Source organism: Pongo abelii, chromosome 21 (assembly GCF_028885655.2).
Source record: "Pongo abelii isolate AG06213 chromosome 21, NHGRI_mPonAbe1-v2.0_pri, whole genome shotgun sequence".
NCBI classification, from domain to species: Eukaryota; Metazoa; Chordata; class Mammalia; order Primates; family Hominidae; genus Pongo; species Pongo abelii.
Genome location: NC_072006.2, coordinates 43623880 through 43650999, shown reverse-complemented (window position 1 = coordinate 43650999; position 27120 = coordinate 43623880).

The following is a 27120-nucleotide window of genomic DNA, read 5'->3' as shown; positions in this document are numbered from 1 at the left end:
AACATTGTTAAAAGCTCCCCTGATGATTCTAAGGTACAGCAGAGTTTGAGAGCTGATGTAAACCATTCCTGGGCCTGGCCCTTGAAAATATTCTGCCTTCTGTGCCTTTCTGTGGTGACATTAGAGTCCAGTCAATCCACACATTGGAAACAGACTGGGAATCTGAGTGCTTTGTGAATCTATATTGGACATGTAACCTAAACAAGAAATACATCTTTATTAATTTTAAAATTAATTTGTTATCACAGCCTAAAGTCTGTCTAAAGTAGTGAAAATCATATAAAGATAAAATTACCTTTAGCATGCCTTCAGGAATTGTCCTCAGTGGAGTGACCAGCACAGCCTATTTTTCCTCCAGCACTGAAACAGATCACTGTTTCTTCATAAAGGAAATAAATGGAATTGTCGACTTGCATTTTTAAAGTATGGCACATGAATATATGATTTATAAATACTAAAATCACAGTAAGAGTCTCATAGTAAAAGAAGCAGGCAGGAATTGCAACCTGCTAAAAGAACAATAAATTCATATTGCCCATCTCACATTCATTACAGGGCAGTGGTTCTCAACTGAATTATGTTACTTAGAAGTGGAGCTTTTAAAATATGCCCATGGCCACAGCATTACAGGTCATGTGATGGCACAGTGATGTTACAACTACTTCCACAAGATCTGATTCATGGAGATGAGAATGAAAATCCTCCACACCATTAACCAAGTGTAACCAAGTGTTTCTAAATCTTCATATGGATGTTTACCAAATTTGTTTACGATGGCTTGTCTTTCCAAAGAGCTTAGGATTTTGTTCTTCATTTACCTTTGATATTCCTCCTTGCCATGTTGTTAAATGTTGAACAAACACAAAATTTAGAGAGAAGGGATGACTCTCAAAAACATTCCTTTTAATAAAGGAGGCGGATATAAAATTTACCTACCATATAACTCCATTTTCATGAAGTTCAAGAACAGGCCAATTGATCTATAATGATAGTAATCAGAACAGTGATAGCCTATTGGGTGGAGTGAAGGTAGAAACTGAAAAGGGGCTGACAGAACTTTTGGGGTCATGGAAATGTTCTTTATCTTGATCAGACTGGTAGTCACATGGGTGTCTACATAAATACATATGTATGTAATATATTCATTGATGCTTAGTGAATTGTACACTTAAAATATATATATTTCACTGTATATACATGTTATATTACTAAATCAAATAAAAGAAAAATTAAAAGTAAAGAATATGGTGAGGGTTATGTGCTCCTCAAGCCCAATGACCTTCACTGGCTGCTCATCAGTTTTTTTCTGTTAAATACTGAGGGCTGATGATGCCCTATGGTCCAAGATCAATGCATGTCACCTTGAATGGCTTTCACAGGCCTGGTAATTTACATGCGACAGTCAATCCTAGGTCATAAGGAAAAGAAACAAATTGAGAACAGGCTCCTTCTTGATGCCATTCCCTGCTGAATCACTAAAGGAAAAATATGAGCAAGTCTGGAAATAAACGAAATGGAGGCAGACCCTGAGAAGATTTGCTAAAAAGGCTCTTAAGGAAGAACCTCCAAAAAGCTGGAGGCTAAGATAGAATAGAGTTACTTTCTTATATGAGAGGAGGAAGAGGAGGCTGGGTCAGCTCTGCTCATTGAAGAACACAAGATAACAAGCAATGATGTTGATGTTTTCTTAACAAAAAGCCTCCTCCACCCCCTAAAAGTTACCCATGCTGGTTAGATATTACCAGTTAAGGGTTTGTTTGAGGAAAATATATAATTCTTACGGTTGGAAGAGGAGAAGGACATTTAAGCTATTTGCCTGTTCTATTAGCCATTCACACCTTAATGGAAAATATGTCAATCAATCAATTAACTTTTATCAGCTGCCTTGAATCAGTCTCATTCAGCTCACTCATCACGTCTAACTAAAATAAGGACTGACTTTCCACTTAGTCCTTAATGCAGACCCTTCCTCTAAAAAAAACCACCACAGAGGGACAGGTAAATATGGGTGATCAGTCTGGTGACTTTGTCTTCCTACAAGTTTATTCTAGTTTCTCCCAATGACTATGGGCATGCTATTACTGTGATAAAAAGAGAATATTGTTAAAATGCCAAATTAACATATTTTGGCAGGTATTGTTTGTGGATGTTGATGTTGCTCTTATTATGTCTTTTATTGTTATATTAAATAATAGCTAGTTTTTCAAGACATATAAGGCAGCCATTGGCTTTCTTAAACTAATGTTTTATCTGGTCATTTTTACATTAAATACTAATACTTTTTCAGTTTTTTTAATAGAAAATAGTGTCTTCCGAAAACCACCATCATTTACTTCCTTTAATTCAATAGTCTATTTCCTATCTCATCTCCTTGTCCAGAATATGTCAAATAAAATAAATACTTTGAACCTCATTTTTGTATTTTGCCCCAATTAAATAGGAATGTCACTATTAAACATCCCATTGGCTTTGGCTCAGCAATTTTTAAAAAATCATATTTAAATAGTATTCATATATATATGTTTTACGTTTTGTTACAAGACTATGGCAGGCTGATAATGGTTGCCAGAAATATGTCCATATCCTAATCCTTGGAACCTATATGTTACCCTTTACGCTAAAGTTTTTGCAGGTGTGATTAAATCAAGGCTTTTGAGATAAGACGATTATCCTGGATTATCTTGGTGGGTGCCAACTGCCATCACAGGTATCTTTATAAGAGACAGGCAGAGGGACATTAGACAGATAAGGAGACGGTGATAAGAGGACAGAGGCAGGGATTGAAGTGATGCAGCCACAAGCCAAAGAAAGCCGACAGCCACAGCAAGCTAGAAGAGGCAAGGATGGATTATTTCCCCAAGCCTCCAGAGGAAGCACGGACCTGCTAAAACCTTGGCTTCAGGCTTCTAGCCTCCAGAATTGTGAGAGGAGAAATGTCTGTTGTTTTATACTGCCAAGATAGTGGCAATTTGTTACAGCAGCTGGGAAACTAATATTGAGATTAAAATTGCAACATTTTTCTGATTATAGAAGTAACAGATGTACACTGCAATTCATTTGAGGGATACCACATGATCCTACCATCAAGAAAGAACAACTGTTAACCCTGAAAATTGTGTTAAATGTTCTTCTTATTTTTAGGGGTACATAGGAGTATTTTTATCCTCTTAATGTTATTAAAAGCTATGAACTCTAATCTGAAGTAGTTATTAATCCTTTAGGGGAATAATTGTAATGCCTCCCATACGTACACTAGGGGTGAGATGATGAGATGTTTACAGGTAACCCAAGACTGGCATTGTTAGAAAAAGAATCTGGGAGCTGTAATATGCTGTATTTATAGCATTTCTAATATTAATGTTGCCCTTGCCTTCCTAACAAACCATATTTGGTAATGGAATATTACACTTTTAATACACAATTCTATTGAGTCATATTAAAGATAGTTGTAGCAATAGTCACAAATGATATTGGCCCACACACTACAGTCTCCATTTGTGATACCTTTGTCATGGCTAGGTTATTTCAAAGATTATTTTAATATTTTGGAGGTAATAATACTAGCCAATACATATCAAGAAGTCTTTTATTATGTTTCAAGCACTGTGTTAAGTGCTTGCCACTCTGCATTGACTTCAATGCTTACAATAGTCTTATAAATTCAATTGTTATATCCATTTCAAAGATTGAGAAGTATCTCAGCAGACTAGAACTCAACTCTGACAAGATTTTTGGATTGTTTTATTGTGTTTGGAGCATACCATGAGTTCAACTAGTAATGTGTTTTGAGGCTTGTCTATATAACACCAAGTCTTAACAATCACGAAAAAATCATTAAAATACCATTATCCCAATGCCCAGTATCTGGGGAAGGGTAAGGAATGAGCTTACACCCCTTTAGATGCTGGGCAACAGAACTCAATTTCTCACCTATGGGTAGAGGGGAAAAAAGGGAATCACTGGTGTTCAAAATGTCTCAGCAAAAGTAGAGACTGAGGATGGGGCATACATAGATCAGCCGGTCTTCTTTGTTATAAATTCTTGCTCCCTACAGTCCAGTCAACAAATAGGGGTCAAAATGATATTTTAAAAATATGAGTCCAATAGATCATGCTCGCCTAGGCTGAAAGCTTCCCCATCTCACAATAAAATGCACAACTATCCTGTGGCTTACAGGCAGCTATGTAATCTGCTTACCTTTCTAATTTCACACGATAATATCTCTTACTCACACCAGAGACTCCAGGCACACAGTTCTCATTCTGCTTCAATGGGCCAAGTGAGTTCCTGCCTCAAGGTCTTTGCTCTTGCTGTCCCCTCCACCAGGAGCATTCTTTCCCAGCTTTTCACAAAGCTGCCTCTCCCCATACAGGGCTTGAATCAAATATTACCTACTCAGAGAGCCTCTTCTGATCATGCCATTAAGTTCCCTCCCAGTCTCTCTGGTATATCTTTTCTCTCTCTCTCTTTCTCTCCCTCCTTCCCCATACTCACTGATATTCTCATCACATCAACATGCTTTATATTCTCCATAACCCTTGTCACTATCTCCAATTATCTTATTTATCCATTTATGTACTCATCTACTCTGAATTATCCTGTTTACAGATATATCTTCAGTAAATATGTACCTGGCACATAGTATGAGCTTAATAAATATTTGTTGAACGAATAAATGGCTTTCTGAAATGTATAACAGTTTCAGAGATCTGATGTAAAACTTGATAAAAGGGGATAATAAATACAACCCCTAACTATAATAAAATTCCTAAACGTAAGCCATGAAATTAATACCAGGAAGCGGGGAACAGGAGGTACAGAGGAGGTGGTGTGGAAAATTTCCGCAGGAGAGCCAACTAGATAAAGCAAGCAAGGTCAGACTGTGCTCTTGCTCTTTCTTCCAAATATTTCTTTGCCTCCAGGGGCTGGTCAAAGTCAAGAATGGTGAACTTAGGAAAAGAGATCTGTTATTTTAATCTGAAGAAGCAGAAACGGAAGGTCAAATAATTTGACCAAAAAAATTGATATGAGACAATCAGATTAAAACATGTGTTTTATGTTTTAAGATGTATTTTGGTCACCAATAAGACCTGATTCTGTTCTTTCATTGGCAAGAGTACAGAATAGTAGGAATAGTAGAAATCAAATAAAGAACCCTCCTATGGAGAACTAAGCTTCCATGCTCATCCATATCATGTCTTCCAGATTGGTTTCCTCTGGCTTAGTTTAGACCCCTTGGAGCTGAACTTAAATTGGTATCTGAGTCCAAGAATGACTAGTCCAGAGCTGGGTTGCTGCTTGAGGTGTCTTGGCTGTTAGAAGGTCCATCTCTGCCCACTTTTAAATAATGCTTGAAACAGCTCCTTTTTCAGACATAATTTCTTTTTTAATCACTTTCAGATCCTGCAGGGGAACTTTAGAAAGAGACGTCTTTAGTTTGACTTTGAAGTATGTTTTTTGTTTTTGGCTAACTGCAAATTAGCAGATATTTTAATTGTTGATGTTTGTTATTATGGTTGTGTTTGGTGGTCTGTGTGGTTGCTTGGCAGAGTGAGAATAAATGCTCTGTGAATAAAAACTCTGGTCCTTCAATGGATATGAGGAGTGGGTCCCCCAGCTGCAGTGTGGGTGCTATTCATATCTTCAGCTCAGTTTCAACCATACTTTGTCCTGGAAAACCCAAAACATATTTGGCCCTGGGCACTTTTTCCCTTGATTTTTAATCTTGAGAGCAATTTAAAGGAAATTTAATCCATATGTTTCTGATTCATTTGAATAGCAAAAACATTGGGTTTGAGAGTTATTTGATGTCCAAATGCCTTTTGAGACATTTTAATAAACTTTCCAAGTCTTATTGCTTTAAAAATACATACTCACGTTTTGCCAAGGGTGAATGAATTCAGGCTCCAAAAGATTTGGGTTGAATTTGAAATTCTGAACTTGTACATTATGACCATGTTACAATAAAGTCTGTGTCTACTCAATACCCAAGCAGCCCAATAGAAAGGCAAAGTACTAGGTTGTCATCCAGATGTTGCATAACTTCTAATGCATGGCAAAACATCAACGAAACATCCGGATGGTTTACTGACTTTTCCCCTCTTTGTTCAGATGTTTGCTGTTACAGCATTAAGGACGTGGGCAGCAGCTGTCAATCCTGGCACACTATGAAAAGTTTATTTTAAAAGTCTCTATATACATATGAGGATCACAATGTTCATGGGATAGGGGTGGGGGTAAGGAATGAACCTGCTTTTCTTTTTAAAAGTGGGCTGAGTAAGTGACAAGACTCGGAGGGCTGAGAAAACAGACTATCCAAATGTGTTTGAGCATTCCTCAAGGAGAGTGGGGGAAACAGATGAGTGGTTTAGTCACGTGTTTGCTACATTTTTCTAACTGAAAGGAATAAGTGGGTAAAAGGCAAAACCAATAAGAACAAAGGTCCTTGTGATCCTTTCTCTTAATAGATAAAAGATTTAGAAGTGCCATTTTCAAAATAAACGCAATTTCAGGTCTTTCATGAGATAAAGAAGTAAAATTAACAACAACAATTAACTTCTGCATAAGCATTTCAGGAGATAAGGAGAAATAATAATAATTCAAGTAATAATGATATTAACAACTAATCTTAAATAGATATTTGATAGTCTATTATTTAATTACAATAAGAATTACTAATACCTAACTTCTGTGACCATTTTTATAAGACACATACTCTTCTAACAGTTTTTTAGATGTTTACATTTAATCATCTCAACAATCTATGATGTGGGTATTATTATTTCTTTAAGCAGGACCTTTGACTTAGTGGTTATGGAGAACAAACAACAAGCTATACTCTCAACTAATGCAGATAGATCAATGGTCCTCAACCAGGGATAATCTTGTATTCAAGAGAATATTTAGTAATGTATGAAGACATTTTGATTGTCACAGCTGGAGTTAGGAAGGAAAGTTACTAGCATCTAATCAGTAAAGGCCAGGGATGCTGCTAAACACCCTACAATACCCAAGATCAACAGCCCCGCAACCACCCAAAACAAGAATTAACCAACCCCAAATGTCATCAGTGCTGAGGCTGACGAGGTACCCTGAGATAGACAAAAGAACTGCAAAAGCTTTGACATTCAAGTTTTAGGCTCTTTGCCACTGACTTCAAGCAGATTGGAATGGCAAAGTTTTCAACACCTGAACACCGCATGTTAGAGAAAGTAAAACTGCACTTAAGCAGTGGTTTCAAACTTGAGTGCACATAAGAACCAACTGAAGCAATGGTTAAAACAAGAATTGCTGGACCCCACCCCCAGAACACCTACCTGATTCAGAAAGTCTAGGATGGGGCCTGATATTTGTATTTCTAATGGGTGCCCAGATGATGTTGATGCTGCTGATTCAGGGACCACACTTTAAGAACCACTGCCTTAGATCATAAAGGCTGTTATATAATCCTGAACCCCAGAAAAGAATGGGCCAAATCACTGCAGCTGCCCCCAACAAGCAGTTCTGCCCTGGTAAACCTAAAGCATGAAGAAGCATAGAAGAATACATGTTATTTGCAAGCACTTCACTCTGCCCTAAAAAGAAGAGGAAATAGGCTGAGCTATGAATACCTAGGTCCTGTTCCCAAATTTATCAATAAGAAAGGCTGTCTGTCTCCCATGAGGAGAGGAGCTTGTGAAAAGGTAGTGAAAGGGAAGAGAACAGGCCAGTTAGATCCACCACATGGAATGAGACTTCAGTACTGGGTAAAACCTGGTGCCCCCAAACAAGGCGAATCTCTCTTTAGTAATTAAAAAGGTCCTTCTTGAACACATGACTTGAAGTAGGTCCTATCATCCTCCCTAAGCTAATCTCTAGCAACTCACGCAGTTTAATCTTCTTTAAAGTATTTCCTATTATCTGAAATTATTTGATGTTTTAACGTCTGCTCCCTTCCACCCCACACAGAATGTAATATTCGTGAAGATACAGACTTCATATCTCTTACTCACTGTGGTATCCCCAGCACCTAGAATAGTATCTGGAACAGAATAGGCACTCTAGAGATATTAATTTATTGAAGGAATGAGGGCAAAAACTTGTGGTTTCTTCTTTTTTTTCCCTCAATTTTAATGTTTTGTGAATTTTTTTTTATTATTATTATACTTTAAGTTTTAGGCTACATGTGCACAATGTGCAGGTTAATTACATATGTATACATGTGCCATGCTGGTGTGCTGCACCCATTAACTCGTCATTTAGCATTAGGTATATCTCCTAATGCTATCCCTCCCCCCTCCCCCCCACCCCACAACAGTCCCCAGTGTGTGATGTTCCCCTTCCTGTGTCCATGTGTTCTCATTGTTCAAGTCCCATCTATGAGTGAGAACATGCGGTGTTTGGTTTTTTGTCCTTGTGATAGTTTACTGAGAATGATGATTTCCAATTTCATCCATGTCCCTACAAAGGATATGAACTCATTCTTTTTTATGGCTGCATAGTATTCCATGGTGTATATGTGCCACATTTTCTTAATCCAGTCTATCATTGTTGGACATTTGGGTCGGTTCCAAGTCTTTGCTATTGTGAATAGTGCCGCAATAAACATACGTGTGCATGTGTCTTTATAGCAGCATGATTTATAATCCTTTGGGTATATACCCAGTAATGGGATGGCTGGGTCAAATGGTATTTCTAGTTCTAGATCCCTGAGGAATCGCCACACTGACTTCCACAATGGTTGAACTAGTTTACAGTCCCACCAACAGTGTAAAAGTGTTCCTATTTCTCCACATCCTCTCCAGCACCTGTTGTTTCCTGACTTTTTAATGATTGCCATTCTAAATGGTGTGAGATGGTATCTCATTGTGGTTTTGATTTGCATTCCTCTGATGGCCAGTGATGGTGAGCATTTTTTCATGTGTCTTTTGGCTGCATAAATGTCTTCTTTTGAGAAGCATCTGTTCATATCCTTTGCCCACTTTTTGATGGGGTTGTTTGTTTTTTTCTTGTAAATTTGTTGGAGTTCATTATAGATTCTGGATATTAGTCCTTTGTCAGATGAGTGGGTTGCAAAAATTTTCTCCCATTTTGTAGGTTGCCTGTTCACTCTGATGGTAGTTTCTTTTGCTGTGCAGAAGCTCTTTAGTTTAATTAGATCCCATTTGTCAATTTTGGCTTTTGTTGCCATTGCTTTTGGTGTTTTAGACACGAAGTCCTTGCCCATGCCTATGTCCTGAATGGTAATGCCTAGGTTTTCTTCTAGGGTTTTTATGGTTTTAGGTGTAACGTTTAAGTCTTTAATCCATCTTGAATTAATTTTTGTATAAGGTGTAAGGAAGGGATCCAGTTTCAGCTTTCTACATATGGCTAGCCAGTTTTCCCAGCACCATTTATTAAATAGGGAATCCTTTCCCCATTTCTTGTTTTTGTCAGGTTTGTCAAAGATCAGATAGTTGTAGATATGCGGCATTATTTCTGAGGGCATAGACTCCCACACAATAATAATGGGAGACTTTAACATCCCACTGTCAACACTAGACAGATCAACGAGACAGAAAGTCAACAAGGATACCCAGGAATTGAACTCAGCTCTGCACCAAGCAGACCTAATAGACATCTACAGAACTCTCCACCCCAAGTCAACAGAATATACATTTTTTTCAGCACCACACCACACCTATTCCAAAATTGACCACATAGCTGGAAGTAAAGCTCTCCTCAGCAAATGTAAAAGAACAGAAATTATAACAAACTGTCTCTCAGACCACAGTGCAATCAAACTAGAGCTCAGGATTAAGAAACTCACTCAAAACCGCTCAACTACATGGAAACTGAACAACCTGCTCCTGAATGACTACTGGGTACATAATGAAATGAAGGCAGAAATAAAGATGTTCTTTGAAACCAACGAGAACAAAGACACAACATACCAGAATCTCTGGGACACATTCAAAGCAGTGTGTAGAGGGAAATTTATAGCACTAAATGCCCACAAGAGAAAGCAGGAAAGATCCAAAATTGACACCCTAACATCACAATTAAAAGAACTAGAAAAGCAAGAGCAAACACATTCAAAAGCTAGCAGAAGGCAAGAAATAACTAAAATCAGAGCAGAACTGAAGGAAATAGAGACACAAAAAACCCTTCAAAAAATTAATGAATCCAGGAGCTGGTTTTTTGAAAGGATCAACAAAATTGATAGACCGTTAGCAAGACTAACAAAGAGAGAAGAATCAAATAGACACAATAAAGAATGATAAAGGGGATATCACTACCAATCCCACAGAAATACAAACTACCATCAGAGAATACGACAAACACCTCTACGCAAACAAACTAGAAAATCTAGAAGAAATGGATAAGTTCCTCGACACATACACCCTCCCAAGACTAAACCAGGAAGAAGTTGACTCTCTGAATAGACCAATAACAGGATCTGAAATTGTGGCAATAATCAATAGCTTACCAACCAAAAAGAGTCCAGGACCAGATGGATTTACAGCCGAATTCTACCAGAGGTACAAGGAGGAACTGGTACCATTCCTTCCGAAACTATTCCAATCAATAGAAAAAGAGGGAATCCTCCCTAACTCATTTTATGAGGCCAGCATCATCCTGATACCAAAGCCGGGCAGAGACACAACCAAAAAAGAGAATTTTTTTTTTTTTTTTTTGAGACGGAGTCTCGCTCTGTCGCCCAGGCTGGAGTGCAGTGGCGCGATGTCGGCTCACTGCAACCTCCACCTCCCAGATTCAAGGTATTTTCCTGCCTCAGCCTCCTGAGTAGGTGGGACTACAGGCATATGCCACCACGCCCAGCTAATTTTTTGTAGAGATGGGTTTTCACCGTGTTAGCCAGGATGGTCTCAAACTCCTGACCTCATGATCCGCCCCCTCAGCCTCCCAAAGTGCTGGGATTACAAGCATGGGGGTTTCTTTTTTATCACAACAAAGTTTTTCCCTCCCCATGCCCCATCTCTTTCTCTCTCTCTCCTGATGACCTGTGTCCTCTCTTCACCTCCCTCTTACCCCCATGGTCCTTTCCTTCCCTTTTCTCCCCATGGGATCCTCACAGGCTGAGACCCGTGTGCTTCTCTGAGTGGTCGGAAAACTACAAACGCTAAGTACCCAGGAAGCCCAGGGCCACCTTGGAAATTTCTTTGAAGCCCCCATGGCACATTTCCAGGCAACATCACAAAATCTGCCTAGAAAAAAGAAAGCCTGTACAAGAGCCCAGAGCACTCAGAAGTTACAACAATCAGAGCAACAACAACCACAGCAATAATATCAAAACCAACAACAATAGCAGCTGACAGTTACTGGGTCCTTACATCTCATCTGATCCCCACAAGAACCCATTGGGTTAACTACAATAATTTTCTTTACTATTCCTAGAAAGAAATTGAGGCTCAGACAGGTTCAGGAGCTCTCCCAAAAATAAGCCACGGGTACATGGAAAACTTGGGTGTTGAATTCAGGCTTCGGCTTCCAAGGTCTGTGTTTTTAGCCAAAACAGCAGATCAATAAATAGTTGCTGATTGATTGACTGACTGATTGATTCAAGAATTCCAGGTTAAGGGTTGTCACCATCTGTCCTCACCTGTCATTAGGTTTCCATGTGAAATGAAGATTATTTGTCTTTCTGGAGCCAGTTCTTGTCATTGATCTCTCAGTAAAACTCCTGTCTTACCTGTCATATTAATGTTATTTTTGCTACTAAAAGTTTGCAAGTAACAAATAAGTACTTGATTCCAATTACACCACCAAAAAAGAGGCCATCTCCATAGAAGACTATGAATTCCACAGCTTTCAGAAGCCTAAATGAAATTTCCAATGTAAGAAGAAAAGACAACTAAATTCAGCCCTACAGACATCTTTGTCCATGTAGCTTCCTAGGGAACCAGAAAGCAACAGGACCATGTGAGTTGGAAAGTTAACTTTTCTCCTTGTCATTTGATTTAGATTTTCCAGGAGATCTATAACCCAATGGCCTAGGTTACTAGATTATGGCACAGAGGGGTTGGTAAGATTGACCTTCAGATAAGACCAAGAGGGAAGCCCAATGTAGTATGGACCTCAATCTTGTCTTTATTGGATACTTGGTCTGACATGATTTGAATGGAGAAGGTAGTCTGTGTTAAACATATAAAGAGCATAAATTTTGGAAGCACCAACAACCTAACCCCTCCCTGTCCTATCCACTTCCTGGTCATCTCTTCTCCATAGATCTTCCCTGACCTATGGCTCTTCTCCCTCTTCCATGGGCTCTCACAGTAGTATTTGCCCACTTGCTTCCTTTCTTTCATTCATAGCAATCTTCCCTACACCATTTTCTTCCTAGCTCCACCAGATAAAAATATCTTGTTAGCTAGAGTTTCTGTAACTGGTTTGGTAAAACATTGGTTACAGAGCCTAAATATTCTTAAAGATTATGCTGTTGCTATTCTGTTTTGTTTCCTCACCACTGTTCAACCACCTGTTCCTGGATGATCTCATCCATTCTTACTATTTTAACATTCACTGAGTTCCTGAGAATGTCCAGATCCCAATCTCCAGATCTCTGTGGTGAGCTGCAGATTCCTAAAATAAGCAACTGGTGCCTCAAATGCACTGCACGTGCACCATCATGTCACATTCTGCCAACCTCCCCTCTCATGCTGCTCCTCCTCCTTTGTTCTTGAAATCAGCCAATGGAACCAATATTTATCTAGTCAATCTAGTCATTTGAGCCAAAATCTGGGAATCACCCTCATTTTCCCTTTCACTGAATCTCAACTTCAGTCAGTCACCTCACCCTGCTGACTTTTCCACACCACCCCTCAACCTCCCTCCTCTCCTCCATCCTCATCTTCTTTACCTCAGAGGAAACCACCATTATCTCATCCCTGGGCCACTACATTTCTCTCCTAACTGGACTGCTCGTTCCTCCTCACATCTATCCGCAAAATGGTTATCAGAGCATTTTACTTAAAATAATCCTTACCTTGATATTTGATTGTCTAAAAACTTTCAATGATTTATTTTTTCTAAAACAAATTCCAAGCTTCTTAACATGTTGTATAATGCTGTCTATAATCACAAACCTTCTAACTCCATGACCTCTTGCTGAAGGTTCTCCCATTTCTCATGTTCCAGCAATACTGAACTTCCCAGTTTTCTGGATACTTTGTAGTATTCATACATCAGTGTCTTTGTTTATGCTCATTTATTAACCAGGAACATACTTCTCTTCTTTTTTCCCTTGATTGTCCTCACAACTCTCAGGATTCAGATTTCTAATCACCTCTTTCTAGAAGCTTCTTTAGGTGCTTTCCCACCAGTTGGGTTAAATGACCCTCTTTTGGTTTCTTGTTATAGTCTATGCTTTTCTAAATCCCAGAATTTACTACATGGTATAATAATTTACTGTCTATTTATTATTTCCATAATACAATGAGCTTCTACAAAGAAAGGAATGTGAATTGATTTATAGATTCCCAGGCCTTGCACAATTGCCTCATGGTCAAGAGCATAAATTTTGGAACCAGAAAAACAAGGATTTGAAACCTGGTTTTGCTACTAACTGCTTTGATGATGGACTTTGCATCTTCATCTTTAGCCTTCTGATTCCCCATCTTCAAAGTAGAGACATGAATAGTACTTAGCTTAGTGTGTTATTATGAGGATTCAATGAGAAATGCATGTGATATAATTTTCACAATCCCTGGCACATGGTAAATATCAGCTATTAAATATTTAATAAATGATTCATATGATTGTGACAAACATTTTGAACTGAACTTTGGATTGATCTATTTAAAGTAGTAATGTCTTTCACGAGAGACAAATTTTGCACACCCACCGGAAACCCCGGACATGTCCTAATGGGCAAACATAAGCCCACGTGCACTTTGAGCCTCTTATCCTCCTGGGAGAAATGATACAAAGAATTAGGCATCATTCAGGTCTCTGATCCAATGTGGTTTCTGCAAAGAGGCCTCCCTGACTCCCCCATCTAAAATTGCAACACTTGGCATTTGCACTCTTTCCACAGCTTTGTTTTTTCTTCATTTACTTATCACCACCTGAAATTAGATACTATCCTTAATTACTAACTTGTAATTGTCTACCTCCCCAGCTAGAATGTCCATAAAAGCAAAGGCTCTGTCTCATTCTTTGTGTTTCCTCATAACCCACAAAAAAATAGTGTCTGGTACACAGCAGGGACTCAATAATATTTTTTGAGTAAATGAATACATCAATAGTTGTCCAGCTTTTTAGTTTCAGGACTGTTTACATCTTTTAAAAGTGTTGAATACTCCAAGGAGCTTGCGTTTATGTGAATTATAGCTATTGATATGTACCATATTAAAAATTAGAACTGATAAATGCTTTAAACCCAAGAATATTCATTTACACATCCCATTCACCACCAGAACAATGACGTCATGATATGTGGGATAACCTTTGGAAACTCCACTACGTGCTTGTGAAAGTAAGAACAGGAAAATTAACACCTTAATCTCCTCAAGAAATTAGTTTTGACTGCACAGACTCCTGAAAGGGTCTGGACCACACTTTGAGAACTGATAGCATAAATAAGCAGCCTAGAAAAGGATAAAACTTGATCAACTTGATCAAAACAGTTCTGGGGATCCTCTGGTCATTGCCTGCAGGAAGAGCTACTTCTGCAGGAAGAGCTACTTTTGATTCGAGCATCCAGAGGCTGCCAGCTCTGAGCAATGTTTCAGATTGCCAGAGCATAACAAATGAAGATTTGTTTTGAGGCAGGATACGAAGGAATCCGTACATCAGTGTGGCAAGAAGAGCCAGGCCAATCAAGGCAGGTTTAACATGTGCATGATGGATGATTAGCAGACATAGGTAGTGTCTTCAGTGACAGGACGACGCGGGGTCGGGGAGAGGAAGCAGGGATGGGGATGGGAGAATGAAGCTGAAGCTACAGAAATTCACTGACCACCAAGGGGAGCAACTGAGGTAACCACCATATCCTCAGGAAAACAGAGGGGCCATAGATAGGGGAGAGGGTCCCCGGTAATCACAGTGGGGTAGGCTAAGAACCAAACCACCCACCCACTGCATTTTGTATTGCTACTGGACATTCTGGAAAGGTGGCTGCTCAGTGTTTCTCTCTACATTTCCTATTTGGGTGACTCAAAACAATTGAACTGGCCAAAGTATGAAATCCAGAGACAAGCCTGAGCATATCTAGGATGTGAGGTTCTGTGGAGCAGACAGTGGACTAGGGAGAGAGGGCAGAATTGGGGTTAAGAAGGACAGAGTGCAAACCCACCAGAACAAGAGCCTCAGTGTCCTTACCACGTTTATGGATGCAGAGGCATCCACACCCATGAGAAGGCAAAGAAACCTCCATCTTTTTAAAGAGACTCAGTAACTTGAGACAGGGGACCAAGCTGACAAATGGGAACAGATGGCTCCTGTTGAGGCCAAAAAATTGGGATAAACAGAAAAAACAAAACAAAAAACAAAAACAACAACAACAAAAAACAACTTTGATAGAAAAGTAACATTCCCTTTCAAAGAGATGTGACTGAGGCAAGAAACAGGCTTTCTGGAAGAAAACTGTTTCCAAAATTTAAAAATTTCATAGAAAATTTGAAAAAGTGAGGAGTCACTCCTGAGAGTTAGTGATGAAAAGACCAATTAGAAGAAACATCTTACAAATCAGTCCAAACATAAATGCATAAATGCATAAGAATTAAAGTTTTAAAAGGAGATTCAAGGGTGAGCCGATAAGGGACTTAAAGGATGAATTCAGGAGACTTAAGTAATTACTAGGAGAGCCAAAAGAAGAAAGGAAAATGAATGGGAGAAAAGTAATAATCAAATAATAGAAGAAAACTGTGAATTAGAGGACAGGCTGGTTTGGTCTTCAGATTGAAAGGGTTCACTGAGCCCCAGGCAGAACTAATGAAAAAAGACATACACCCTCGGTATCTTGTGAAATTTCCAAACTTCAAAGATAAAAAGAGATCCTTACAAGTTTTCAGAAAGAAAACAAGATTTTTAAATGATTTTTACCCATAGCCCTCAGGCTGGACTAGCTTGGGAGAGCAAATGTTAATCATTTAACCAGAGTTGGCATAGAACATGGCTAAAGGATCAGACAAATAAAATTTAGGAAAGCAAAAGCAGCAGAAGGCTGCACAGGAACAGGCCTTTGCAGCAGAGTTCACCTACTCTTATAAAAGAGCAAGCACTAGGATCCTTGGGCAGCTTTTCTAAGACAGTGTGTGCCCTTGGGGTCATGACTTCCCATTTGGGGATCATTGCTTGATGAGCCACAGTTACTTATGGGAGTGTTTTCCTGCATGCATATTTTTATTCATTTATTCATTCCACTTGTGTTCACTGAGTAGCTACTATGTTCCAGGCAATGGGGAATAGACTCTAGGGATGGAGCTGTGAACAAGACAGACCAGGTCCCTGCCTTTATGGAGTTTATATTCTAGTAGAAGAGACAAGCAAATAAATACATTAGCAGACAAGAACATTAAAGACTGAGATCAATATCAATAGCATCTAGGAAATAAATAGTGATGTTAAAGAACAAACACAGGGCTATCGATATAGAACAAGAAAGCCAGAGAAGCAGCAGCATTAGCAGAGTCCTGAAGGACAGGAATAAATCAAGGAAGGGAAGAGCAAGTGTCAAAGGTCTCCAAGCAAGAAAGAACAACAAGAGAAAACAAGGAAGGTTTTAGTGCATGTAAGAACATAAAGAAGACGTTTGTGGTTAGACAGCAAGGAGTAGGGTGGATGAAGATGAAGACAGTGGACAGTGACAAGATGCCCTAGTGAGCAGGAGAGAGTCAAGATGTAGGCTACAGAGGGTCAGCAACTTGTGGGCCTGGGATCTTCATGGCTGGCAGAGGGTGTCTGTCCTCCTCCAGGCTCCATCCTGAATCAACTCCAGGACTCGGGGTGGGAAACTCAGCAGTGGGAGTGGAGGCTGCCTGTGGTGGCTGTCACACCTGGTGGGCTGGGGAAGCTGTCATTACAGAGCATTAGCATAAGAAAGGGAGGCTCCCTATGTTTGGGCTTGTCACCCTGCAGTGACAGGGTGCACAAATGTGGGCAGGCATGGGGAACAGAGGCCATCAGCGTGTGCACTGACAATGTTGGGTACCACAGCTGTCACTGCTGGGGCTGGCCCGCCCCCCACTACCCACGCTGCCATTAGAAACTGCAGCTACTCGCCCACTGCTTTTATTTCCACACAATGTGTCAATTGTTACTTGGCAGGTCTTTGCTGAGAGACAGGGGCGGGGCACACCTGCTCACTGGGGCAGAAGAGTATGCAGGCATCCCCCTCTCTCCTTTCCAGGATCTGGAGGTTTCTCCACCTGCTTCCCAGGAGGCTCAGCCCTGTGTGCCATGAGCTTAGACCCACAAGAAGAAAGTTCCTTAACCTCAGCTCCCACTTCCTGGTTCACCTACTGAGACTAAAACACAGAGGCAAATAAATACTAATTAAATGGGACAAAAGATGATTCAAGAAATGAGTTTGTTTATAAAAGAAACTTTTAAATGGCTCAAAAAATCAGGTTGTGTTTTGTTTGTTTATGTCAAGACTTCCCTTTGCATCTAGCAAAAAAAGAATAATACTGTTATAAGGAAGAAATTGGACAATGATGTCTCATATCATATGAATCTGGAAAAGGACAGAACAAATAAATATGGATGGAGAGAGCCAATATTTACTGAGAACTGACTACAACCAACAATAGCAAACAGACTACAAGTTGAGCATCCCAAATCCAATAATCTGAAATCTGAAATGCTCCAAACTCCAACATGATACTCAAAGAAAATGCTCATTGGTGCATAAGTATTACTATCATGCAGATATTCTAAAACCTGACAAAAATATGAAAGGTGAAACCCTTCTGGTTCCAAGCATTTCAGATAAGAGTTACTCAACCCCCACTGGAGGTCACAGTGAGTGAGTTGCAGAGCAAAGCCATCAACCTAAGTTGTCTGATTCCGAAGCTTTGCTCCCCATTGAACCCTTAGGATCACCCAGAGAGCTAGGAGTTAAGGATTAAGAAACAGATCAACTCGTCATCTAGCCTGCACATTGCGCACATGTACCATAAAACCTAAAGTATAATAATAATAATAATAATAATAAATTAATTAATTAATTAATTAAAAAAAAAAAAAAAAGAAACAGATCAAGTGAGGTTAAGCGGCTACAGCTAGGATTCAAACCAGACCGTTCTCTTTCACTTTTCCTGGTGACCTCCTGATACTTCATTTTGTAACTGCTGCTTAAGGGCCCAGCTTCCCTGTGGCCAGCTTCCCATTTGGATCTTTGATTTTGCTTATGTGTGTGTCTTCCAGTTGTTTGACAATAAGCAGATGTCAGCCTCAGGATGCAAGGTGCAAGTGCAGGCAAGAACTGGAACTCCAGCTTAAACCACCATGCATTCATCAATTCTATAAGCCACCCCACTTTTTCTGAGGCTCACACTCATTTCGTTTGCAAGACAAAAGCACTGAGGCATAAAGAGGGGACACACAATTTTGTGCTTGCAAAATTCACAGAGTAGCGGAACTGGAAGCCTCCCTTTGGGACCACACAATGCAACCCCCTCATTTTACAGCTGAGGAAACAGGACCCCGAGGTTAAGTAACTGCTCCAAGGTCACACAACCCATTAATGGCAGAACTCAGATGGGAATCCCCAGACCCCAGCTCTGGGCCTGAGGAAGCAAGCCAGCCGAGTGAAAAAACAGATGAAAGTGCTTGTGTGTGTGCCTCTGGGATCTGGGTCTGGGTGGCATCCATGGAAACCACCCTTTAAGGCACTGCCTCAAGCTTGTCTCATGCCTTCTGGCTACAATACCCTGCCCAGTGCTGGCTCATAAAGGGCATTCACTGGGGAGCTACCGCTGGTCAGGTATCCACAGAAGCTCACAGATGTGGGGACTGACTAGCAGGCAGAGTCCCAGAAGGTAGACTTTAGAGTTCCAATTCCTGGAAACTTTAGAGTTCTCAGCAGACCTCCGATAGCCAACAGCCACTCACATTTATTGAAAGTTTGACAATCCAGCATATCATGATTTTCCCTAAAGGAGAGGAGGAATGTATGAGCAAATACATTTGTAAAATGTGGGTTTAATCAAAGTAGGTTTTTCTTTCCTTATGGTGATTGTAAGACTTCTCAGAGCCTCTAATATATGATTACCATTTTTATTCCTCAGAAGAGAAGAGGGTATGCAGCATCTCCCTAAGTTTTCTGTCCATGGGTCTCCTTTTATTTTCTTCCAAAATCTGTTGAAGGCTGTTCTGAGGACCACTTTGAGTGGATCTTGAACTATACCAAGAGGGCAGATGTAAGAGTAGACTGGAATTCAGGGGCCTTGTTAGAGGTCCAGTCTCAACCCAAATATACTGGCACTCATGTTTTTGTAAAACCGAAAAACAAATAACAACAAAACAACGAATGTGAGACCCAGTCTGCTATATTCTGAAGCTCCTGTGGACCTCTTAGGTTGGGATGAGCCCTTAAATACTTCGGGCTTTTTCTAATTGAGTCCTTGGGTTGGTGACCACAACTGGCTAGAGAATTCTAGGGAAAACAGAAGTAGCTATGAGTACCTTGCTGCAGCCATTGGGTTCTAAGACAAGAGAATCTACACACCATATCCACAGGACTTGAGGCTACTAATGCTTAGCCTCCTGTAAGAAAGATTGAGACAGAGCAGAGCTCACTGCAAAGGCACCCCTCCCAAAAAAAACCCACTCTTCCTCTTTTCCTTTCTTTCTGATTGGGTGGGTTCTGTTGCTATCAAGGTAGGGCTGAAGACAAAATTGCAGACTCTGACTCAGGTCACTGCTTGAGTCTGGAATTGCAAGAGTTAAATGCCATATACCCTCAAGCTAATGTGTAGAGAATAACACTGATCACACTTTATAAATATGCACAGTTCTCTAGTTGTGCTAATAACACTTAAGGCATGAAGCTACTCAATGTAGAGACACAAAGAAGTAAGCCCACATTCTGAGTCCCATCCTACCCCCAGCAAAAGCATGATGTTAGGGACGAGGTCTCCTAGTAAACACCAACATGCTATTATGTAAACCTTTTGCTTCCAGCCTCGTAAGTCCTACAATCATAGTATTTCTAAGGACAGGTTTGTCAAAAGAATCAAGACATCTGGCCGTGCGCGGTGGTCACACCTGTAATCCCAGCACCTTGGGAGGCCGAGGCAGGCAGATAAGCTGAGGTCAGGAGTTTGAGACCAGCCTGTGGCCAACATGGTGAAATCCCATCTCTACTAAAAATACAAAAAGTAGCCAGGCATGGTGGCACGTGGCTGTAATCCCAGCTACTCAGGAGGCTGAGGCAGGAGAATTGCTTAAACTCAGGAGGTGGAGGTTGCAGTGAGCCAAGATCTCACTACTTCATTCCAGCCTGGGTGACAGAGTGAGATTCCATCTCAAAAAAAAAAAAAAAAAAAGAATCAAGACATCAACACAAACAAGATGGAGGACAACCACATTGCCCATAAAGAGAAGCAGTTTGGGGAAAAAAACAGGGGTAGTAGGAGAACAAATTCAGCCTTTCATTGTAGCTTTCTATGAATTTAGTTTCTTTTTCTTACCAACCTGGAAGCTCTGGAGGGCAAGGACTCTCTTACTCATTGTGATATTCCCACTGTGCCCGAATAGTGTCTTGCACATGGAAGGCACTCAATAAATATTTGTTTAATGATGGAACTGGGATCCAAATGAAGACAATCCAAGCAGTGAGTTCCATTTCACCAGTGATTGACTCAGCAGTAGGAAGGAGAATGGAATGAGCACAAAGTATATATCCAATTCACTGGCTCCTAATAATTGGAGTTACCTGGGTACATTGGTATACAGTAAAAGATCCTTAGTTGTTCAGAGCATAAGCTGGACTGAACAAGGCAAATGTTCACATTTGTTTACCAAGGGACTTATTCTCCAGTCAGATCCTGCTTTCCCCAGCATAGTTTAGAAATAGGCACTGAAGACCCTTCTTTAGAAGGCTCTGCTCTGGTCTAGTCCTGATTGGGTTAAAGTGCAAAAATCATCCACTCCTCAACATTGATTCTCATCAGTTAATGGAGTGTGAGTAGACTTGTAACATATAAGCTTGGTGAAGAGCTACTCTTGTGAGCTGGACATTCTCTCTTTTCCCCTCTAAATCCATTATTTGCTCTTCTTTGCCCTGCTCTGTGCTCTAGGATGTCAACCTTTATGGACTACGCCAATGGGATTCTTTTTCTCTCTGACTTTCAGTAGGAGATGGTCAATGGAGGTCACCAGCAGATGAATGGAGGGTAGGAGAGGAGCGAGGTTGTGATATTTATTCCACCAAGTCCTCTCTGCTGGGCCATTGCTTAGCAGTGGCTGTGTTCCTCTACAGAAAGTAACAATTGCCATCTCTTGATCCTCCTATAGCTACAACTATGTCTCTGATTTCCATTAACAGCCATTAACCCTGTGCGTCTTCAGCCTAGGGATCACAATGACTCCGACCTATTGCTAGCCTCTAGCTGCTTTACCATCATTTTAGGTATCCCCTACCCCTGTTGACATTCTGATAAATAGTTCTTTAAACTCTCCCTTACTACCCCCATCTGAGTATTCTATCCATTTTAAATAAGGACACGGACTACATACAGAAGGGCCACAGAGTAGTAGCCTTTATTTCTCATTTCATCATATATACCCAGTCTACATAACGGAGACTATTTTTAGTTATTTTTCTACTGGAAATAGAATTGTATTATAAACACTAACTTCACCCCCTTCACCACCAAACGTGGGCCATCTATCTTCTCATTTTGTCTGCAGTCTTAGCATGTGAGGTCTCAGTTGCTGATTTGCTGATACCATGATGCTGTGCTTGGCTGACCTCAACCATTACCCAATACTTACACTTCTCCTGCAGTGCTTTTCCCACAGGGTTCAAGTTCTTTAGACTTGACATCTTTACACTATTGATCTTACTCTCCATGAACATATGTCTCTCTCTTGAATTTTCTTCTATGACCTTTAGTAAAGCATTATAATTTTTCCCTAAAGTATTGCACATTGTATTCCTAAGCCACGTATAGTTTTGCTAATATTACAAATAATATGTATTTTTATACTACATTTTCTAATTGTTCATGATGTATATAAAGTTTTTTAATACTCTGATTTTGTATACAGCAATATTACTAATCTTTCTTATTAGTTGTAATGATTATAAGTAGATTATCTTTCTATATGAACAATCATATTGCTTAAAAATAATGACCTTTTGTCTTTTTCTTTTCAATCCTCATACCTGTGATTACTTTACATACTGTTATTGTGTTGGTTGAAGCTTCCAATATAGTTTTGGACAAAAGTGACAATGATAGGCATCCATACCTTATTCTTAACCTTAAAAAATGCTTCTACGTCTATTCAATTAATTATAATGCTTGCTGTCACTTTTCAGAAGATATTCTTTATCAAGTTAAGAAATTATTTTCCATATTAATCTACAGGGTTTTTATCTTAACACAAAGGAAAAGGTGAATCATTTTATCAAATTCCATTTCTACATTTATTTTTATTATAAAAATTTTTTCTCCTTTTTAAAGTGTTAATGTAGTAAATTACATCGAGACATTCTCAAATTAAACATCTTTCTATATCTGGCATATAATCTTAGTTGGCCATTTTTGTCACCTTAATGTGCTCATCACGTTCACAGGTGATACAAAATTTGAAGCAGCAGTAAACAAGGTGAATAACTAGCATTAATCTCCGAGTATCTTCATCATTGTACTTTTAGTACTTGGCACATAAATGGGTGCTTGATATGTAGTTGAATGAATGAATGAATGAACAAATAAATTAAAATTGAGATGAATCATTCGTCTCAATTTTATTGTATTAGAGATGATCTATTCTTCCAACTCATTAAAAATGGAGAATGGATCACCTCTAATACAATAAAATAATATGATAGAAATGAACATTACTGCACCTAAGTCCATAAAGCCAGCTGTGAAGTTTCAGGATGGGAAAACATGGCTAGAGAAAAATATGACTAAAGTAGCCGAGGAATCTAAGTTGATAGTAAGCTCACTGTAGGAAAGCCACATGATGAGGAAGCTGAACAGTAAACTCAACCTTGCTGCATTTACAGCGTCTACAGCTATGTGGCCATCTATGTCTCTGATACGAGTATCTTGTGTTGACCAGAAAGCCCTAGAGCACTCTATTCACATTTCACATGAGCTATTGCTAACACCCAGAATCAGTTTGGGGTAGATGAAGGAAACCATAACAAAGGAAAATAAGAGAAGGAATCATTGCTGTTTTACAGGAGTTCATAAGACTTAGGATCAGAAGGTTTTTTTTTTTTTTTTTGGTAGCTTTATTGAGATAACTAGCACCATCAAACAGAAGAAGAATTAGATACTGCTATAGAATTCCAAAAGGTCAATAAGAATACTTAACAGGGAAATTGGATTTGTTTAATATAATGAAAACCTCTTAGATAAGTGAAGTGCTTGATAATTAACTAAATTACCTTACAAGGTACGAGTTCTGCTATATTAGGTGTGCACTATTCACGGATGGACTGCGATCTATCCAGGATGTTATAGAGAAAAGGCACTTCCAGCATAGACTCTGAGAATAACTGCTCAGGCCCCTACAAATTCCAAAGTTATGTGATCTACAAATAGTAGTTAGTGCCATGAATCTACAGATCATATATGATGCAAACAAATGAAAAGTTCTTATCAGCATGGACTTGGTGTAATGTCTCAGCCATGGCTTGTTGGATATTTAACATATTTGGTGGCAAAAAATACTGCATCTGATCCAAAAATGTCATCTGCCTGCATTGTTGTAACATTGGAAATTTTACTCTAAACCATTTTCTAGTGCAGAGGCAAAAAACTTTCAGCTCGAGGGATATATTCAGCCCACAGAAATTTTGTTTGGCCTTTACCGTGTGTGTGTGTGTGTGTGTGTGTGTGTGTGTGTGTGTGTGTGTGTGTGTACACTTAAAAATCAGGAAATTACATGTAAAAATCCTGAATTCCAGCTTCTCTTGAAAAATTAGGCAATTTGGCAACACTGGGTTTCTATTCTCATACATCAAGAATAAGTTCATGCTAATAACTATAGTTCCCTCTAGACAAGGCATCCATGGTCCAGGTGAGCAGTCTCCACCATATTCTGTGTCTTACACCTGGACAACACCATTCAATGTCCCTTCTCACCAGAAAGAATATGAATTTGCAACCTGAAAGATGTATAGCAAATAATTAAAACAAAATGATAAGTGTTTTAAAGGATGTACAAATTGATATGGGAACACATAGATTTACCACCCAACCTTACCTAGGGGAGTTCAGGAAATCAACGCAAAAGCAGTGACATGAAAGTGAAGAATGGGAAGAATTTGATCAGGCCAAGAATGAATAAATGATATTAAGGCTTAACAGGCAGAACACACTCACAGAAGCATAAAAGATATGTTGGAGCATTGGTTCAAAGCTCAGTACGCCTGAAGCACAGGGTTCATGGCAGAAGATGGGGCAAAGGAAGTAAATAGGCAAAAGATTGTGAAGAATCTTGGGCACAAAGTTTAGGAGTTTGTATTTTTATCCTTGCTGTGAAAAGGAGTCATTCAAGGACTTGAAGCATGAGAATGATATTGTCAGATGGTCTTCTAAAATACCACCGTGGGATTTCCCTCTCCAGCCCTGACACAGTAATCAGTACCAGACTTGACCTCTTGTGATAAGTAAGCATGAAACGGAGGCATAGCTGAGGCAGTTGTTTCCAGGCATTGGCCTATAGGCACGGGAAACATAGGAAGAGAACTCTAAATCTCTCTCTGATCCTTGTCTATGAAAAATTTCCTAACCATGGCACACGTAGGTAGCAAGCTTTAGCAGAGCAGGATGGCCCTACTGAATGGGAGAGGCAGCCACCAAAATTCAGAAAGAGGCAGCCATTGAAATTAACTGAACCAGTTAGACTGTGTGGGGCATGGTAATAGAGTGAAGGAACTCCAGAAGTCTGAGTGGGAGTGTCCTGCGGGTCCTTGGCTAGGAGTTCAGGTGAAAAAGTACAGAGCAAGCCTCCATGGGACCTAGCAGAAAGTAGCTGCCAATGGGTTGAGAGTGGAACAGAAATACTAGAGTTTACCCAGTGCTTATAGATGGTATTTCAGTCTAGCCAGAGTACAGAGCCCTCATTAATACCCTAGATATTTAACTGACACACCAGAAAGACCACAAGCCCATGGCCTGGTTTTGCATGGCCCACAAGCTAAGAATGGAGTTTACATTTTTAAAGGATCATAAAATAAAATGAGTAAGAATATGTGGCAGATACCATATGTAGCCCACAGAGCCTAAAATATTTACTATCTGGTTCTTTACCGAAGCTTGCCAACTCTTACCCTAGAGTAAGGGCTATTCTGGACCCACTTAAAGCTGAAAACCAAGACTCAATAAGATCAAGGAGAACCACCAGTCCATTAACTTCCTGCCAGAACAACAGTCAACCCTCTTTAAAGGAAGACAACATGATCCAACTTCTATTGAATAACCCACAATATTCAGCATATAATAAAAAATTACTAGACATGTGAAGAAGCAGGAAAGCTGGACAATACTGGACAATAATAAATATAAAAAGACCTCATTTAAGGTGCTAACATTAGCAGAAAAAGATCCATAAATATATTCAATAATTTAAAGGAAACCGAGGAAACAAATGGGGAACATCAGAGAAAGAAAAATGAAAACTATGAAAGAGAATGAAATAGAGATCCAAAAGCAGAAAATTCATCTGAAATGAAAAAAAAAATAACTTGATGGGCTCAGCAGCAAATTGGAGATTATAGAAAAAAGGCTCAGTAAACTTGAAGACAAATTCTTAAAAATTATCCAATTTGAAGAAAGAGGAGAAAAAAGATTGAAAAACATATCAGGGTGGCAACAATAGACATTAGGGACTATAAAAGTGGGGAACAGTGAGAGGGGTAAGGGATGAAAAATTATTGGGTATGCTCAGTACCTAAGTGATGACATCATTTGTACCCCAAACCTCAGCATTATGCAATATACCCATGTAACAAACCTACACATGTACCCCTTGGATCTAAAATGAAAGTCGAAATTACTTTTTTGAACGAAAAACGTATCAGAGTTTCAGTGACCTACAGGACAATATGAAATAGTCCAACAGATGTGTAATTGGATTTCAAGAGGGACAGGAGAGAGAAAAAGAAGCATAAAATATATTTAAAGAAATAATGGACTTTTTAAATAAAGAACACTCTGATGGATGCAAAGGGGATAGTCTAGGCAGAAAAGACCAAAAGTTACACCTAAAACTGAGCCATGATAACGAGAACAAAAAGAAAATGGGCTTAAGAGATAAACTTGGCATGGTGGCTCACGCCTATAATCCCAGCACTTTGGGAGGCTGAGGCAGGCGGATCACTTGAGATCAGGAGCTCAAGACCAGCCTGGCCAACGTGATGAAACCCTGTCTCTACTAAAAATACAAAAATTCAAAAATTAGCTGGACATGGTGGCCTGCACCTGTAGTCACAGCTACTTGGGAGGCTGAGGTGGGAGAATCACTTGAACCCAGGAGATGGAGGTTACAGTGAGCGAAGATCCAAGATCGCACCACTGCCCTCCAGACTGGGACACAGAGTGAGACTCTGTCTCAAAAAAAACAAAAAAAAAAAGAGATAAACTTGCCATTAAGTCAATTAGATGTTTTACCTTTATATAAAACATGCTATGAAAAAAATTCAAGAGGAAAGAGAATTAGCCTAACCATAAAAATGCTTTAAAAATCCCTTTAAAAATGTATATATACCATATATACAATGTGTATTATATATAAGTGTGAACTATTACATATATACATATACATATATATGCACACACACACATACACACAGAGCAGGAAACAAGGAATATGCAACATAACAGGAAAAAAAAAACATTAACTATAGTCAGTCCCAATCCCATCAGAAATAGCAGCTTTGCAAGTCTTCAGCAACTAATCAATGTGCTAATATAAATTTGCTTTTGACAGCTAAGAACAGCTCTATTA